The sequence below is a fragment of the Dasypus novemcinctus genome, chromosome 6 (assembly GCF_030445035.2).
Source record: "Dasypus novemcinctus isolate mDasNov1 chromosome 6, mDasNov1.1.hap2, whole genome shotgun sequence".
NCBI lineage: Eukaryota > Metazoa > Chordata > Mammalia > Cingulata > Dasypodidae > Dasypus > Dasypus novemcinctus.
This window is the reverse complement of record NC_080678.1, coordinates 45,680,865-45,699,244: the sequence shown is the minus strand read 5'-3', so window position 1 is coordinate 45,699,244 and position 18,380 is coordinate 45,680,865. Positions and strand designations below refer to the sequence as shown.

At 37.2% G+C, this 18,380-nt stretch overlaps 1 pseudogene; it reads left to right on the top strand.

Annotated features, from left to right (window-relative positions):
- The window catches only part of LOC101432570 (cytochrome P450 2C19-like), a 256,387-nt pseudogene that overhangs the window by 56,430 nt on the left and 181,577 nt on the right, over positions 1–18,380 (top strand).

Below are 18,380 nucleotides of genomic sequence, written 5' to 3'. Positions count from 1 at the left end.
GTTGCCTGTAGGTTTTTCATATATGCTCTTTATCATTTTCAATAAATTTCCTTGTATTCCAATCTTTTGCAGTGTTTTTATCAAGAAAGGGTGCTGTATTTTGTCAAATGCTTTTTCTGCATCTATAGATATAATCATATGATTTTTTCCCCTTCAATCTGTTTATATGGTGCATTACATTGATTGATTTTCTTATGTTGAAACATCCTTGAATACCTGGAATGAATCCCACTTGGTCGTGATTTATAATTCATTTAATGTGTTGTTGAATATGATTATCAAGTATTTTGTTAAGTATTTTTGCATCTAGGTTCATTAGAGAAATTGGTCTGTAATTTTCCTTTCTTGTGGTATCTTTGTTTGGCTTTGGTACTAGGGTAATGTTGGCATCATAGAAGGAGTTAGGCAATGTTCCTTCTGTTTCAATTTTTTGGAATAGTTTCAGCCCAATTGGTGTTAGTTCTTTGCAGAATGTTTTGTAGAATTCATCTGTGAAGCTGTCTGGCCCTGGGCTCTTCTTAGTTGGGAGGTTTTTAATGACTGATTCTATCTCTTTACTTGTGATTGGTTTGTTGAGATCATCAATTTCTTCTTTAGTCAGTATGGGCTGCTTATGTGTTTCTAGGAATTTGTCCATTTCCTCTGAATTGTCATTTTTGTTGGAATATAGTTTTTCAAAGTATCCTCTTATGATAGTCTTTATTTCTGTGGGGTCAGTGGTGATGTCGCCTTTCTCATTTCTTATTTTGTGTATTTGCATCTTCTCTCTCTTTTTCTTTGTTAGTCTCGCTAAAGGCTTGTCAATTTTGTTGATCTCAAAAAACCAGCTCTTGGTCTTGTTTATCTTTTCAAGTGCTTTCTTATTTTCTATTTCATTTAGTTCTGCTCTTATCTTTCTTATTTCCTTCCTTCTTCTTCCTGTTGGATTACTTTGTTGTTGTTTTTCTAATTCCTCCAAATGTGCAGTTAGTTCTTCAATTTTTGCTCTTTCTTCTTTTTTGATATATGAATTTATGTCTATAAATTTCCCTCTCAGTACTGCTTTTGCTGCATCCCATAAGTTTTCGGGGTTTGTGTTATCATTATCATTTGTTTCAAGGTAGTCATTGATTTCTTTTGAGATTTCCTCTTTGACCCACTGTTTTTCTAAGTCTGTGCTGTTTAATTTCCAAATCAGTGGTGTGAAATCTGGGTCTCTGTCCCTTGCAATTTTCCAGCTTCACTCCACTGTGGTCAGAGATATTATTTTGTATGATTTCGATCTTCCTGAATTCATTAAGCCTTTCTTTGTGGCCTAGCATATGGTCTATCTTGGAGAATGATCCATGTGCTTGAGAAAAATGTATATCCTGCTGTGTTTGGGTGTAATGATCTATATATGTCTATTAGATCCAGCTCTTCTAATATGCTATTCAAATATTTTTTTTCTTTAGTGATTCTCTTTTGAGATGTTCTGTCCAGAGTTGATAGTGGTGTATTAAAATCCCCTACTATAATTGTAGATTCGTCTATTCTTTCACTTAGTTTTTCCAGCATTTACCTTACGTATTTAGAGGCACCCTTGTTAGGAGCATAAATATTTATGATTGTTCGATCTTCTTGACAGATTGTCCTTTTCACTAATATGTAGTATCCTTGTTTGTCTCTCACAATTGTTTCGCATTTAAAGTCTATTTTGTTTGATATTACTATAGCTACTCCTGCCTTTTTTTGGTTATTGTTTGCTTGTATGATTGTTTTCCAACCATTCACTTTCAGCCTCCATGAGTCTCTGGGTCTAAGATGTGTCTCTTGTAGACAGCATATAGATGGGTCATATTTCCTTATCCAATGTCCCAGTCTGAATCTTTTAATAGGTGAGTTTAATCCATTGACATTCAGTGGTATTACTTTCAAGGAATTATTTGTGTTAGCCATATTTTGATTGATCTTGTGTTTGTCATATTTTTTTTCCCCTTCTCTTTTTTTCTTTTTTGTTGCTCTTACACTCTCCACCAATTCTGCCTGTCCTGTTTTTTCCTTTCTTCCTACAGAACTCCCTTTAGAATTTCTTAAGGGGAGGTTTCTTGTTGGCATACTCTTTCAGTTTCTGTTTATCTGTGAATATTTTGAGGTCTCTGTCATTTTTGAATTCTAGTTGAGTTGGATAGAGTGTTTTTGGTTGGAAATATTTTTCTTTTAGTACCTTGACTATATCATACCACTGCCTTCTTTCCTCCATGATTTCAGATGAGAAATCAGCACTTAATCTAATGGACCTTCCCTTGTATGTGATGGTTTTCTTTTCTCTTGCTGCTTTTAGAATTTTCTCTTTTTTTTGAGCATTGGATAATTGACAAGATATGTCTTGGGGTGGGCCTGTTGGGGTTTATGATGATTGGGGTGCGCTGTGCTTCTTGGATATGTACATCTGTCTCTTTCAGTAGATTTGGGAAGTTTTCAGCCATTATTTCCTGCAACACTCCTCCTGACCCCTTTCCCTTCTCTTCCCCTTCTGGGATGCCTATAATATCTATGTTTGAGCGTTTTGTATTGTCATTCAGGTCCCTAAGTCCTAGCTGGTTTTTTCTTTTTTATCGACCAATTCTACTGTCTGTTTGATTTCCAATGTACTGTCTTCCACATCACTAATTTTCTGCTCTGCCTCTTTTAGTCTGCTGATATTTGCTGCAAGTGTATTTTTGATTTCTTGAACCGTGGTGTTCATTCCCATAATATCAGTTACCTTTTTGCATATGCCTGCAATTTCCCCTCCAAGTGTTGTCTTAATGTTGTTAACCTCTTCCTTTACTTCATTAAATTTGTTGGTTATAAATGTTCTGAAATCTTTAATTACTTGTGCGAAGTTCTGCTCCCCTTCCTGGTTTTTAGTTTTTTTCATTGGATTCAGCCATGTTTTCCTGATTACTGGTTTGGTTTGTAGATTTTTGTTGCTGTCTGGTCTTCATTTTATCTTGATGGATTTAATCAGTTCCTTAGCTTCTTTGTCTAGTCTTGGGGATTAATTTGCTGTTCTTTTTGTGTAAGTGTTATATCTTCTCTTTTCACTTTGTTTTTCTTATTCTAATGTCTTATTGCTGGTTGAGTTCACTTTAAAGGAAAGTATTAGGGCCAGGGAAAGGTAATTGTGTAAGCAAGGAAAATGCGTAAAGTACTATTGGTGATAAATGTTAACAGAGCAACAATATGAGATCTGGGAGGATGGATATTATCATGTAAGTTGTGTAGAGTTATAGCCGTAGGTAGAGTACCTATAATGAGGTAGTCAACTGAATATGGGAGGAATATGGTATGAATTAGAAAGCTATTGTTTTCATGAGAGAGGGAAAGAGAAAAGAAAGGCAATAGTTTCAAGAGTGCATAAAAGACAGAAAACAAAACAAAGGTATTAGAAATTAAGAGTTAGACACTTTTGGGATCAAAGAAAGGGAGGTGGGATATAGGAGAGACAGTAGATGATAGGAGATATCAAGATGTAGGGGAACGGTGATAGTGTAGTTAGCCAAAATCAATTCTCACAAAAATGAGGCAGTGGAGGATGAGGAAACCCAGCAAATGTGAGGTGTTCCCTGTAGTGCCTATTGTATATTTAAAATAAAATAAAATGAGAAGAAAATGAGGGGCAAGAGAGAGAGAGAAAAAAAAGGAGAAAGGAAGAAAGAAAAATGGGGTGGTTATAAAGGGAGGGGAACAAGTAGGGAAAAGAAAAAAAAAGATATAGAACAACCACAAAAGCAACAACAACAACAACAAAATAACCCTAAATAACTGAAAAAAACAAAACAAAAAAAATACTGGGGGATACGCTGGGAGAAAAGACTAGGAGATAATGCAATGTTAGCAATCAGGACATTAAAAAATAAAAAATAAAATAAAATAAAAATAAAAATGAAACAAGAGAAAATGTGAACGTTGAGGGCTAGGACATTCAAGGACCTCAGATGGACCTCAGGGCATGATATATTCAGGGATGGAAAGTCTGAGATATTGAAGAGTCGAGAGGTGTGAGTCTCTGGGATGTGGGCCACCAGGGTTTAGTGGATTCAGACCTGGCAGCCTCAAATCTGGTTAATAGGGAGCCTGGGAGCACCGCAGTGCAACACAGCCTTCAGGGATCCCTGCAGCTGGGTGCCAGCCTTATGGGTGAGGTCATATCTGCATACTCTATCTTATGTATCTGAACCCCACAATTCACTCACTCTCTGGGGTCTATTCTGTGGATGTATCACCAATTTGGCTTCAGGACACCTCCCACCCTGTAAGCCCCTGGAATGGCCATCTGGGGGCACCTCTACACTGCAGCCAATTTAATGACGCAGATCAGTAGCCAGGCCTGGGGGTGGGACTCCAGCCAGAAATGTCAATAACAGAGTCCAAAACCGAAATTCCCATGCTTCGCAAATTATTCCCCTAATCGGCTTCCAGACGTCTCCCTCCCTGCCAGACCCTGTAACAGCCTCCTGGTGACGTCTTTTTGTTGCTAGTAATTTAAGTCTGCTGCAGATCGGCAGCCGGGCTTGCAGGGTGGGGCTCTAGGCAGAAGCACTATTATTTGTGTCCGCAATCAAAAATTCCCCACTTTGCAATAAAACTCCCGTTTGTCTCCCCAAATTGGTCTGCAAAGGCCTCCTGTCCTGTTAAGCCCCCCAATAGCCCACTCATGGCTTATGAATTCCCCAGTACCTCAGAGCCTCCAGAAATTGCAGCCGCAGTGCCGGTGCCATGGCTCCACCCACCCCAGGAGGGAGCTTCCCGCACACAGCTCCCACCTCTGTGTAATAGAGTCTCAGTTATATCTTATAGATGATTTTTTTCTGTTACCTTCCAACCAAATCGATGTCTAGACACCTCCTGCCCTGCAAAAATCCCAAAACAGCCTGGTCCCGAAGAACCTCCAAAGCTGCCCAGCTGCTTCCTTGCAGGAGAGATTATCAGGTAAGCTCACTCAGCCACCATCTTGCCCCGCCCCACTCAGTGGTGGATTCTTAAACCTCACACCAAAACATGAGCAATGAAAGAAAATATGGATAAATGGGACTTCCTCAAACTTAAACATTTCTGTGATTCAAAGGACTTCATCAAGAAGATGAAAAGGCAGCCCAGTTGATGGGAGAAAATATTTGGAAACCCCTTATCCAGTAAGGGTTTGATATATTCTATATAAAGAGATTATACAACTCAACAATAAAGGAGCAAGCAATCCAATTAAAAAATGGACAGAAGATTTAAATAGACATTCTCTAAAGAGGAACTACAAATGGCCAGAAAGCACATGCAAAAATGTCCATATCACTAGCTATTAGGGAAATGCAAATTAAAACAACAATGAGATATCATCTAACACCACATGGAATGACCATTATTAAAAAAAACAGACAACAATAAGTGCTGGAGAGGATGTGAAGAAATAGGAACACTCCTTCACTTTTAGTGGGAGTGTAAAATGGTGTAGCCTCTGTGGAAGACAGTTTGGAAGTTCCTCAGGAAGCCAAATATAGAACTGCCAAATGATCCTGCAATTCCTCTACTAGAAACATACCTAGAAGAACTAAAAACTATGGCATGAACAGTCATCTGCACACCAATATTCATAGCAGTGTTGTTCACAATTGCCAAAAGATGGAAACAACCCAATTGTCCATCAACCAATGAATGGATAAATAAAATGTAGTATATACATGAGATGGAATACAATGCTGCAGTAAGAAGAAATGAAACTGGGAAATATGTGATAACATGGATGATTATTGAAGACATTCTCCTAAGTGAAGTAAGCCAGACACAAAAGGACAAATATTGCATGGTCTCATTAATATGAACTAAATACAAATAATAAACACATGGAATTAAAACCTATTAGGAGAGAAAGGAGGGTTGTGAACAACTATGGGCTTAATGCATGTACAAGTTCTAATTAACTTGACTGTAAAAGTGTGGAGATGGATAGAATTGATAGTAACATATTATAATGAGTAGCAACTAGTTTATAAATGGGGTTGTGACTGAAAAAGGTAGTCTGGGGAAATAAATGTCAATAGAAAGAAAGTTAAAGAATAATCTAGGGACTGAATAACACAGTGAACCCAGAGGAAATTGAGAATTGTGGTTAAGGGTACAGGTGCAAAAGAGTCCTTCTGTGAGCTACAGCAGATGCATATCACTATTGCAGGGTGATGGGAATGTGGAGAAGCATGGGAAAACTACAACTGGTGTGGCTTATAGACTGTGGTTAACTGCAATATTATAATATTCTTACATCAATGTCAAAGCTGTACTGTGTTGATTATGGAGGTATATGGAAAAAGTGTGCCAAATGTATGCTATGGACCATGATTGTTGGTAATAGTCTGATGATATTGTCTCATAATCTGTAACAAATGTTCCACCAGGGTGTGGAGTTGTATGGGAAATCTACACATCTTTGTTTTGCAAGTTTACAATATCTGTAACAAAAATACATTTTAAAAAAATAGCATGGGTTGGTGGAAAAATACACTAAATGTAAGATAAGGACTATAGGTGGTAGTAATATTTTGATGATGCTCTTGAATAGTTTGTGACAAATGTTTCACAACTATGCAAAGAGTTGGTGAAGGAGTGATGTATGAGACCCCATGTGATGTTATGTATGTTTATTTTGTAAGTTCACAATCTTTACTATACACTTATTGTTTATGCGTGTTCATGTGTGAATGATACACTTGAATAAAAAAATATGTATATATGTCAAAGCCTCATTCTCTAAAATACACAAATCCAGGCTCTAAACTCTGGACTGTAAAATGATTTACTTAACTGGATTATCAACTATTATTAATAACACTCACCCTGTCTTGTGTAATGTAAGCTGTCCTTTGCTTTTTGCTTATCTTTCTCCACCATTTTATTGGGTTTTGTGTTAAGACATTCAGGTTGTTGATGTGGGAGGAGTGAGGTGAGGAGGGGGTGGGGGTTATATGGGGACATCTTATATTTTTTGAATGTAACATTTAAAAAAATTAGAGAGGAAAAAAACAAACATTCATGGTAATTATTTATCCTATACCCCCAGCTTTTCTGACCTGTGAAGCCCTTGTCACATGACTCTGACTTTCAACTTGGATTCTGAATTACCTTGTTCTCATTCCCTCTTCCAAACTAAGGGAAAGGAAAGATTGAAAATCAGGTTTTAGCTGTGAATCCCGCATACACAAAGAAATCCCATAGGCTTCCAAATTAGCTTTCATGTCCCTAGCTAAAATTAAACCTTTTCTGAAAGCTTAGAGTCCTGGAGTGTTTCTGTTTTCACATGCAAAGGGTCCTGGTATTGTAGCAGTGACCAAATGAGGTTCCTATTAGTCAACAGCTTGTCCTTTCTTCACAACACTGGATTCAAGTCACCCTGAATTATTTTACAGATATGAATTTTGGGGCTTTTTGCATATAAAGTTTATTGATCATTGCTGAAGATTGTTTCATTTAGAGATGTCAACCAAAAAGGAAATCCTATCCCCACTTTAACTTTTTCCATCTCTAAAATGAGGGAATTGACCTAAATGGTGGCCCAGTTTTTAAATATTCTGGCATACTGATTTCTGTTGATGGCTAATATAGAGCAAAATCCCAGAAATCCCTATTGGCAGCTTTGCCCAAATAAATTAAATTTGGTGGTTCTGCTGTAGAATCGATGTTCAATTATTTGCGGAATAAAAGAGGTCAAGACTCAGGAATGATTTTGATAAGGAAAAATGATTTATTGACAGCTGGCTGGATTCAGGAGTTTCCTGTTTCAAACCCAAGTCCCGAACAAGAATTTTGAGTTCCTTTTGTACAGAGAGGAAGGGCCAAATCATTTTTTGTTTCTGTGCTCAATAGGCTTGAATTAGTATATATCTTCCACATCCTAGGTAAACTTTTAGCATGGACTTTATACATTCTAGATAAGCTTTTAGCACATTTGGTTTGCATTTTCCCTGAATATTTAAAGTTTATAGAGTTTGCATTGCTATACTGTTTCCTGGGACTGGAGTCGTTGCCATGGTCACCAAGGGCAGGACTGCAGCGACCGTCCCACACCCACAAGTCAGAACACAGACTGCTTAGGTTATCTACGAAGAGACAAACAAACTCCCACCCATAGCCCACATCAGTTCGACTGGTGATGAGAGAGACAATTATATCACAATATCGTTTTTTCCTATATTATAATGAAGAAATAAAAGACCTACATTCATCAATTTCAACTTTTTTAGTTTTGCTTTTAATTTTATATTTTATTTCAACTTTTTTGCTTCCCATACTTGTTATTTTACTTTGAAAGAAAACTTAAATAACTTAACAATTGTTTTTATTTTAGGTAAGTGAAATAGTTTCTCTTTTTTTTTTTTTTTAGTTTTTCTTCACATACAACATGGAAGACTTTTACTTTTTATATTTGTTACCTCAAATATTGGATTTACTCATAATCTCTTTTTAAATATTCCCTCTGTTGATATGGCTCCATCATCTGTTTATTTTATTTAAAAAATTTAAAGTCCTTATTTTCATCTTCCAATATCAATACTTAATTGTCTACAGGCTTTGTAGACAGATGAGATTCTGAACTGATGATGTGAATTATTAGGAGTTTTAAAAACTGGCCTCTGTACATTATTTTCTTTTTCCCTCCAAAATAATAATTGGGTTAGAAGAGTATAAATAAAGGCAGTGGAGATAATAGTGTATTTAGAAAACCATTATTAAACCAGTTAGGATTAAATGGGAAAATGCTGTATTGATTCTATGCATGTTCAATTTTTGGTTGATAAGAGAATTTCTAAATAGTTATTGCTTTAGTGATTTTAAAATTACCTTTTCCTGTTATCTCAAAGAGAAAGTTTTATATGTTTATTTTAATAGTGTTGTAAAAATGTTTCCAATTCTTTAGCATTGCTCTGTGATCCCATTTTTATCCTGGGCTGTGCTCCCTGCAATGTGGTCTGCTCCATTATCTTCCAGAATTGTTTTTTTTTTTTTGTCTTTATTTATTTTTTTAATGTTACATTTAAAAAAATGAGGTCCCCATACACTCCCCACCCCCCTCCCCCCTCTCCTCCCCCCATAACAACAACCTCCTCCATCATCATGAGACATTCATTGCACTTGGTGAATACATCTCTGAACACTGCTGCACCCCATGGTCAATGGTCCACACCATAGCCCACACTCTCCCACAGTCCACCCATTGGCCCTGGGAGGACATACAATGTCAGGTAACTATTCTCACAGCACCACCCAGGACAGCTCCAACCAGAATTGTTTTGATTATACAGATCAGGATTTTCTTAACTTGATGGAAGTTAAGAAAAAAAAATTAATGAAGGCATTAAATTTTTGCCTTGAAAACTTCAGGATTTTGAGCTCCCCATGGATCCAGGTGAGGCCAAGATCCTGTCTTCCTGAAAAACCATGTATTCTTTTTTCTCTGACAAATTCTACATTCAGTAGAGATCAAATTGTGAAGTGAATGTTTGATCACCACAGTCCTGGCCAGAGCTTGGCAACAAACATTGGAGAAAGATGGTCAAGCTCTTTATTTTGCATGCAAGAAAACACTTATCCAAAATATTGGGCTTGAAAATAAAGCCACTGGCTCCCTCTTTAGTGGTTTTTCTATTAAGCCCAAAGTCCAGTTTCCATAAAGTACTTGGTGACTCCCAAAAGTGGGCCCATAGCACTCAAGGGAGTCTTGAAGGCTTTGCTGATAAGCTTCCATTTCTGACAAAGCTAGTCTTCTTAAGACTTCTTCATCAAGTTACTTGGCAGAAATGTCCTAATTTGGGTTATCAAGGAGGGCAAATGTTTGGGACTGTGATACTGCCAGGAAACACTGACTAAGTAGAGGGGAGTTTCATGCTCCAGTTGGAACCCTAGCTGATAAGGTCATTGGGTTAGGGATTATGATGTGATCCAGTTTATGCAGGATGAGCTGTGCTGAGCTTGCCTGTCCTGCTCTCTGCCTAAATGATAATTGTGTGATCTTAGCATAGTCACTTAAATGCTCTGGTGCACAGCTGCTTTATCTATAAAATGCAAAGTTGACTTTCATGGTACCTTCAATGTTTTAAAATACTAATTCTACATCTGAGATAGAAGTAGATAGAAGTTCTACTAGATAGAAGTAGAAACAGCAGGTAATAGCTTTGTGTTACATTTCAAGTTGCCCAAATTCCCTTACCTGCCATCCTCATCTATGAAGTGTGAATCATAGCAATCTATGACATCCATTGTTCCAAAGGTATAGGGAATAATTGCTATAAAAATGAGAAAATTGCTGTAAAGGCATTTTTAGTTTCTAAAAATTATGTATGAGTTTAGGAAATGATTATCATCATTGATCCTCTGGTAAGAATTTTCTCCCTCAAATCTATCAGCATGGAGGATTCAGGGTGGAAATGCATTTTTAATCATCATTATAGCTCCAGTTTCTAATCAGAGATTGGTATTGTAGCATTTATGCCTTCATTAAATTTTTTTATTTAATAAATAATTTTTCCCCCATCTAGGTCTTCTTGGCTTTCCCCATTCTCATAGATTATTTTGCTGTGAGTCATAATAAATTAATAAAAAAACTTATGTTTTCAAAAAAATAATACCAAGAATTCCTGGACATTAACAATGCTCAGGACGTTTTTTTATTGTTTCCTTATCAAAATGGAACAGGTACAGTGTTAAATGACAATTTAGTTATTTTTTTGCTTGTGTAGGTTGTGGTCCATTGATTAACTCTGTACATTCTAGGGATGTTTAAATGATCAGACAAATAATGCTAGACAAACACGTTATGTCCCTATTGAGTGCATGAGTCTACACAAACCATCACTTAAGATTTCACTGTTGAATTATTAAATAAATAGAATAATAGTTCCTGTTCTCTAGGAACCAATAACCTACCAGAGGAGAAAAAGAATGTACACTTCAGGTGAAATGGATGAAATTACAAAGAAGTTAGAAAATACAAAATTGCAAGCATTGAAATGAAGATGACAAGTGCCACAGGAATGAAAGACTCACACACCAAAACTCGTATGCAGGGAGGGCCCCGTCTGGTTTATTTCTCTTGTTTATATATTATGTATTTTTGGATTCTGCCAAAGCCTGTGGTTAAAGTTAAATTTCTCAAGGATGTTTTGTCTTGGAACAAGAAACTTTGTCTCTAGATTCACATCCTATGTAGCGGCAGATGTGCAAGAAGAAGCCATTTTCAAACTTCAAGTGAAAAGAGATAGCTTGTGCAGAGATAGCAAGGACAGAGCTATTTTTGCTCTGAAGCAGGAACAGATGAGCTTTAATAAATCATTTTACCATGCCTTTGCCAAAGTGTGGAACTAATCCCCATAGACAAGATCATGGGCAGTAACTGCCCTCACGGGCAGTTAATGCCCAAACTCTCTGGCTTCAAGTTTGCTGTGTCTCTGCAATTTGCATATTCCTACACATTCTTTCCCTTGTTTCCTAGCTTGAGTTGCCTAGTGCCTTGCATCTGGAATACAATAATGCTAGCTCCTCCTTGTATTTGTGAATTCATTTTCTCTCTATAGCGCATTCTAGGTTATGCCTACCATATTATCTTTTACACAACTTAAACTTTATAATGAGTCTGCAGGCATACTGAGTCCTCAGCAATCCTTTAACAGAAGCTGATTGCAATCTCTTGATTCAGGCTTATGACATCTTTCTTGTTACAGCCTTTTTCTATCAATTATTCTCAGTCTACAAGGAGGAGAAATCCCAGTTAATAATGGCTAAAGAAAGAGTGGTTTCATTGATCTCACATACAGAGTCACTTGGGTCAATCCAAAGTCAACACAGTAGCCCTGAAGCATCCTGAAATTGGGTACCTTCCATTTTTCTTTACAGTATTTCCTATATAGGCCTTCAGCTCATACTTATATCCTCCTATCCCAAGATTATATCTGTGCCACCTCTATATTCACATCTGTGGTTTGACTAAGCAATAAAGCAAAAAGTGGCATTAGCAGGGTTCAGCTTATATCTCATTGGCATGAACTATATTGCATGGCCAATCAAACTCTAAATTAGCTGGAAAATGGAATTTTTAGGCAAGATACGCTTAAAGGAAGAGGAAATAAAATTGGAACAATTAAAATATTGTCTCTAATATACCATACAATACTTTTTCAGATCCTGTTCTCTCCAATTTCTGTTTCCTTGTTGTGGCAGTTGAGAAGATTCAGCGATTGCAGTATTGAAGACCAGGACATGAGACTCTCCTGAGAAGAAATTTTTATTATGACCAGCCAGGCCTGGCAGACTTCTGTTCAAAGACTGAGCCCCAAGCAGGGTTTTCAGGTTGTCTTTATACAAGAGACACATGGGGTGGCACCAGGAGAGGTTTTAGCATGAAAAAGACTTTCTTTGTTGGATCAGGTTTAAGTTTCTTGAGTCCTAGAGACTTTTAGGAAACTAGATAAGCTTGTATATATACACAGCCCATATTATTTTTGAATTCACACAAAGCTCATATCATTCCTGAATACACACAGAGTGTACACACAGCCCATATCATTCCCCTCTTTGATGCATGCTTAAATTTATTAAGCTTTGGCATCACTATTGTTGGAGTTATGAGATGGGCAGCTGTCTGTGTCCTTACTGTCCTATTTATCAAAGCTTGTATCCTAGGTATTATTAAGGGGAGGAAGCAGGGAAGTATGCTGAGAGTATGGGAGGGGTTTTAGCTGCTCACTGTTTTGACTACTTATTTATTTTATAAATCTCCTAGGAGGGACCAATGATAAAGACCTTGAGGAATATCAGGGACTTCTCCTGGCTTCTGGAGGAAGTCTTTTTCTGAGTGGCAGAATCTTGGGGAGGGTTTTTCAGCAGTCATTTTGGGAGTTATTGATGTCCACATGGATTTTTTGCCAAGTTCCAGATTCATTTATTGATTCCCTATTTTACTAGCCTGTTTCATTTTCCCCTCAGAGAGTTTACACCTTTAACCTTAAAGGGGGTGATTCCCTGTAGCTATTTCCTGCTGGTAAGGGGCAGTAGCCCCTACCTGACAAGGTGTGAAACTCTTGCTATTTTATCTCGGTTGGAAGAAGACATATCTGGCATTCTGGGTGAATCTGAATGAAGTTTCCATATGGCTAACAAGATGTCAATTCTGGAAGAAATAAACTCAATTACAATTTTGAGAATATATGGTTCCACTAAAGGAACACTGGACCACAGAAGTAAAAAAGGTCAGGTGCCTGCAAAGCCTGCATTTTCCCAAAGTTGGTGGAAAACAGAATTTTTTCTTAAGTAGAATGGGAAGAAGCATTTCTTTTTTCAAGTTAAGCTAAAGGAGATGAAAACAAAAAAGTTTCCTTAAAGGAATGTCTTGTTTGTCCTCCCCCTACAATAGGTATTTGGGCTAGATTTAGAGGGAACAGCTGACTTTGACAAGACACTACTTGGCTTTTTCTCTTGAAGAGATATTTTAGGCCATTTAATGACAGGCATTTGTACATTCTGTCAGGTGTTTCTAGCTGGCACTTTCTTAGGCAGCTGACTTCCCTCAGGATTAGTGAACTAAGCTGGACATTCCTTTAACATTAATAAGGTCTAGGAGGGAGACCTGGGTTAAGCACATTTATTAACTATTTAGAAAGAAGTTTATCAGGACTTATGACATGCTCAATTTTTTTTTTTTTATATATGGTCTAGAATAGAAAAGATATTACCATAATCATTAAGCACATATCTAGAATAGGATATAGGTACAGTACTTACTACTAATTGATGTACTACTTAATGCATAAGTTTCCTTTTGAACTGCAATTAATAGATTTAAGTTCCAGGTTTGCAATAACTTTGCATGTTACCACTCCAGGGGAGCAAGCTTAATGCCAATTGTGTGTAAGTTTTAATCACAGTACTCTGGTGATCATTGCTCCACTTGGATGTCTCTCACAAAGTGAGCAAGCTGCAGTACCATTGATCCTAGAGAGAGAGACTAGGAAAGTATTTTCCAGTATTCCACTATGAAACAGTGCCAGTCTGAAGGCTATATTCATTGTACATTTGACTGTACTGAGCCATCGTTGGCTGCTGCAGGAGTTTGAAACTGCAATGCAGTCTCCATCAACTTCAGGAGCACAACCAGAGATGTAGTAGATACATTTGTTGTTTTAGGGGTCAGTGACTAACCTAGCCAATAACTCATATGGAGAGACAACCTGCAGTGTATTCAAGGCATGGTTTGAATACACAAGAGAGTATGACAATGCTGATGTTTATCTCTTGATGTTTATACACTTTTAAACATTTCCAATGCAATGTGTAGCATATCAAATCAACTCAGCTTTTTAGTACTTTGCTTCTTAATTTTACACTTTTACCATGAAGATGTTAATTCACAGGTATTCTTAGTTTAGCAGTAGAGGAAAAACTATTTCTTCCATTTTTAAAAAATGAAAACTGAAGAATCTCAATGAAATCAAGGTAACTTTTCATTACTACCACTTAAATATGCACATTGAGGTGACTTCCAGACAGGTTTCACTGCTATGAAGTTACTTTTGCCATTAATATTAATTTAGGTCTTTAGTTAATGATGGCTTTTTAGAACTAGCCATTTAAATGCTTCACCTTGGAAGATGCTCTTACAAGCTACTTATAATTAACCACAACCACATAGACTGGTTAATTTACCTTAGATTACAACAAGCAACCAATGGAATTTACTTTATGCATTTAAAAGAGAGCAGGTCTACTTTCTTTCTTTACTTGATTTCATTAAAAATGAGCTTATAAGGACAAACTGATTCTTAATTCTTTCTGCTTAGAAAAGTTTTAATTTGTTACATCTAGCCCCTCCCTCAGAGCTCTTGCAAAGAGAAGGCCCTGGGGCCTCTGTAGATCAAAGAGCTCAGGAAAATCCTTTTACTTTTCTTAATAGTTGCTATATTTAGATTTTTGTATGACTTGTCTTTTTCACCTTAATTTGGGCTCTAGGCATATTCATTATAAATATAACTGCATATTTAATTTTTAACAATTTGAATAGAGTTCTTTTAAGAATTACTTGTTAATTTTATATTATCATCCCAAAGTGTGAAGATATGCACTGAGCAAATAGGCAGACATGAGTAGTTTGACATGGAAACACAACTTAATTACTTAAAACTTTCATTCTTTTACAAAACAAGTTTGACCGTAAAACAACATTTGTAAGATTTCCTTGAATGCTTTTCTTTGTAGGCTTCCTAGACTAGGGATTCATGGTTTCCCCTCTTTGTGGATTTATATAAAGATAGGTAGAATGGTTTGCTGAGGTCCAGGAGCCCAAGGCTTGGTGCTTCCATTAGTTCTCATTTGAGAGTGTTGAAGTCTTTCTTTTAATTTGCACTATGATCAGGTAGTTTTGCACAAGAATTTTGTTTTTTTAATTAATGGCTTTTAACCAAAATGTTCCTAATGCTTTCATACAACTGTCTTTTGCTTTAGAACCTTATGTTTTACTTTGACTTTAGCAGATCTTGGATGAGCAAGACTAATTATAGGTATATTCACTGAGGCTATTAAAGCTTCAGGGACCAATAGGACAGGAGACACAGATGTCTCAAGTTTGTTTTCCCCTGAGCCATAAGGGAGAGATTGTTAGGCTAAATTTACCCAAATATAATTTTAGTTATTATCCTTTTGCTGTTTTATAATATAAAGGCATCTGTAAATAATATAAACTCTGAACTAACCATAAACAAAGATGAGGTGTGAGGCTAGGCTTGAAGTGACCATAAATGAAGGTAAGGTCAGTTTAGAATTTGGTTACAGTTTTTAGTAAGTTGTTACCTTAAGGTGAATTGGATACTTTAAGTAACTAAGCCACAAGAATTTTATCTGTAACAACTTTGTGAAGTTTCTCTGCTTTTCCAGCAATTAAATTAATTTTACTTGTGATTTATGCATTAAATCCACCAGCAAGACAGTATTGACATTTAAAGATTCCTTTTTAGGTTATCTCTCACTGTTATCCAATTTCTAACAGGTGAACCCAGAATCTGATTTCCTAGGCATAGCAAACTGACAAAGTTAAATGCAAATTTCAAAGTTGAACGCAGAGTTAAGCACAGATTGAAAGAGAAGAGAGAATTTTATACCTTTAGCATTTTAGGAACTTTTTGATCTTAATTGATGGCATATGAGCTCTTTTTATCTTGATCACTATTCACACTTTCTATAGGCACAACTGAGTTTAAACTGAGAAGTTTGAGGTATATTTCCTTATTTTTTTAAGGAGACATGGCATGAGGTTTCTGGGTCTCAGATTTATCTGTCCTTTTTTCTTACACTGGTTCAACTGGAATTTAGCATTTTATACAGAGGCTGTTTTTGGATATATTATGGCCACATGGACCAGCAGAAGGCAGAATTTTTTGATTCCTTAGAAGAGACTCCTATGGGTAATTTGCTGGTAAGCTAGAGGCCATGCCTATTACTTTAGGAAGAATGAAGAAGCACTTTTTTAGTCAACCAATCTGGTATCCCAGAGTCTTAATCTGACTAAAGTTTACCATTTTACATAATTTAATATTACCATCCAGAGGTATGAAAACATACACTGGCACTGAACAAACAGACAAACACAAAAAAAGTTACAACAGACAGAAACATAAAGTTCATTAATCTGACTCATCATTCTTACTCCCCTGGCCTGGTTGTTTCCAAACTTTCCATCATTTCACATTTTTTATTTTTATTGCTTTTAAGATTTTTGCCTGGTGCTAAAGGGGACTCACACAGCATTAACTCACAACATTTTGGTTCCTTTGATCTGCAGGGAGTAAAGGTTTTTATCCCCCCCCCCTTTTTTTAAAGATTTATTTATTTATTTATTTATTATCTCCCCTCCCCCCCACCCCGGTTGTCTGTTCTCTGTGTCTATTTGCTGGGTGTTCTTCTTTGTCCGCTTCTGTTGTTGTCAGTGGCACAGGAATCTGTGTTTCTTTTTGTTGCATCATCTTGTTGTGTCAGCTCTCCGTGTGTGGGGGGCAATTCCTGGGTAGGCTGCACTTTCTTTTGCTTTGGGCAACTCTCCTTATGGGACACTCCTTGTGTGTGGGGCTCCCCTATATGGGGGACACCCCTGCATGGCACGGCACTCCTTGCGCACATCAGCACTGCACATGGGCCAGTTGCACACGTGTCAAGGAGGCCCAGGGTTTGAACTGCAGACCTCCCATATGGTAGACAGATGCCCTAACCACTCAGCCAAGCCCACTGCCTTATCTCCCTTTGATATGCAGGTAGTGAAGGTCCTTATCTCCCTTTACTCCCATTTCCAGGTGGTTTCTTTGTTCAACCTTTGGGGAAGTGCTGTGCTTTCAGACATTTAGGTTATGGGGGAGGGGATCTTTCTTCAATGTATATTGGGGGAACTGAGTCACAGCTTGTTAATTATTGCACACCTCCTGAGTGAGAACCTCTAACAGGACTTTTTGCCTATTTTTTGCTGTTTACAAAACAAGTTTAATTGCAATTTACTATTAAAATTTAAAGACTTATTTCTGGCCCAATTTCTCTGTTATCTAATCTATATCTAGACCAAGCTGCATTACAAAAATTAATTATTTTTCAGTAACCAAGATCCTCCAAATTTAGACCAATTTTTCGGGATGCATCCTAGTGGGGAGCACTGGGGTACCAATGCTTCATTCCCCATGGTGGCAGAAAGAGAAAGAGAGAGATTAGCCAAAATAAAGGCACAAAAAGGCAGCATGTTTCCCCTTAAAGGGGGCAAGGGAGTGAGACTTTAACCCCTGAAATTTCTCTCACTACTGCCAAACCTTTACTATTTTAGCAATAGTAAACCAAATGCTAACTTGCAATTAGCCAAAACTAAACAGCAGGTTTTCCTTTTAAGGGAGTGAGGGAGTGGTACTCAAACCCACCAAACCTTTCCCACTGTAAACAAACCTTTACTACCTTAGCAAAGGTAAATCAAATGTTAACTTGTGGTGCTACTATTTTTATTAAATATTTTTAAAACATTCCAAAGCATTCTAACACAAAGTTGTAAAGAGAAATTCAGTGGCAAGAAGTAGGAAGGTGAAAATGTGGGTAAAGGCTTTCAGGATGCAACCTAAGAGGGTCCTACTTTGTGTGTTTCCCATGTTCCTGCCCTGTGGTGGCACTGTGTAACACATGCTCAGCCTTTTGCTTTGTCTGTCTCTGGCTGCTCCCCTCATGGGGACTTAGAGTGCTTCTTAGTGAGCTCTTCCACTGCCGCTAACCATTTGGGGTTACTACAGAACTGCAGATTGGGACCCCACACTTGCCTGGAAAAGGTGTTTTTTTTTGTTTTTGTTTTTTTGCATCTCACATGTTCTTCTCAATCACATGCACACAGC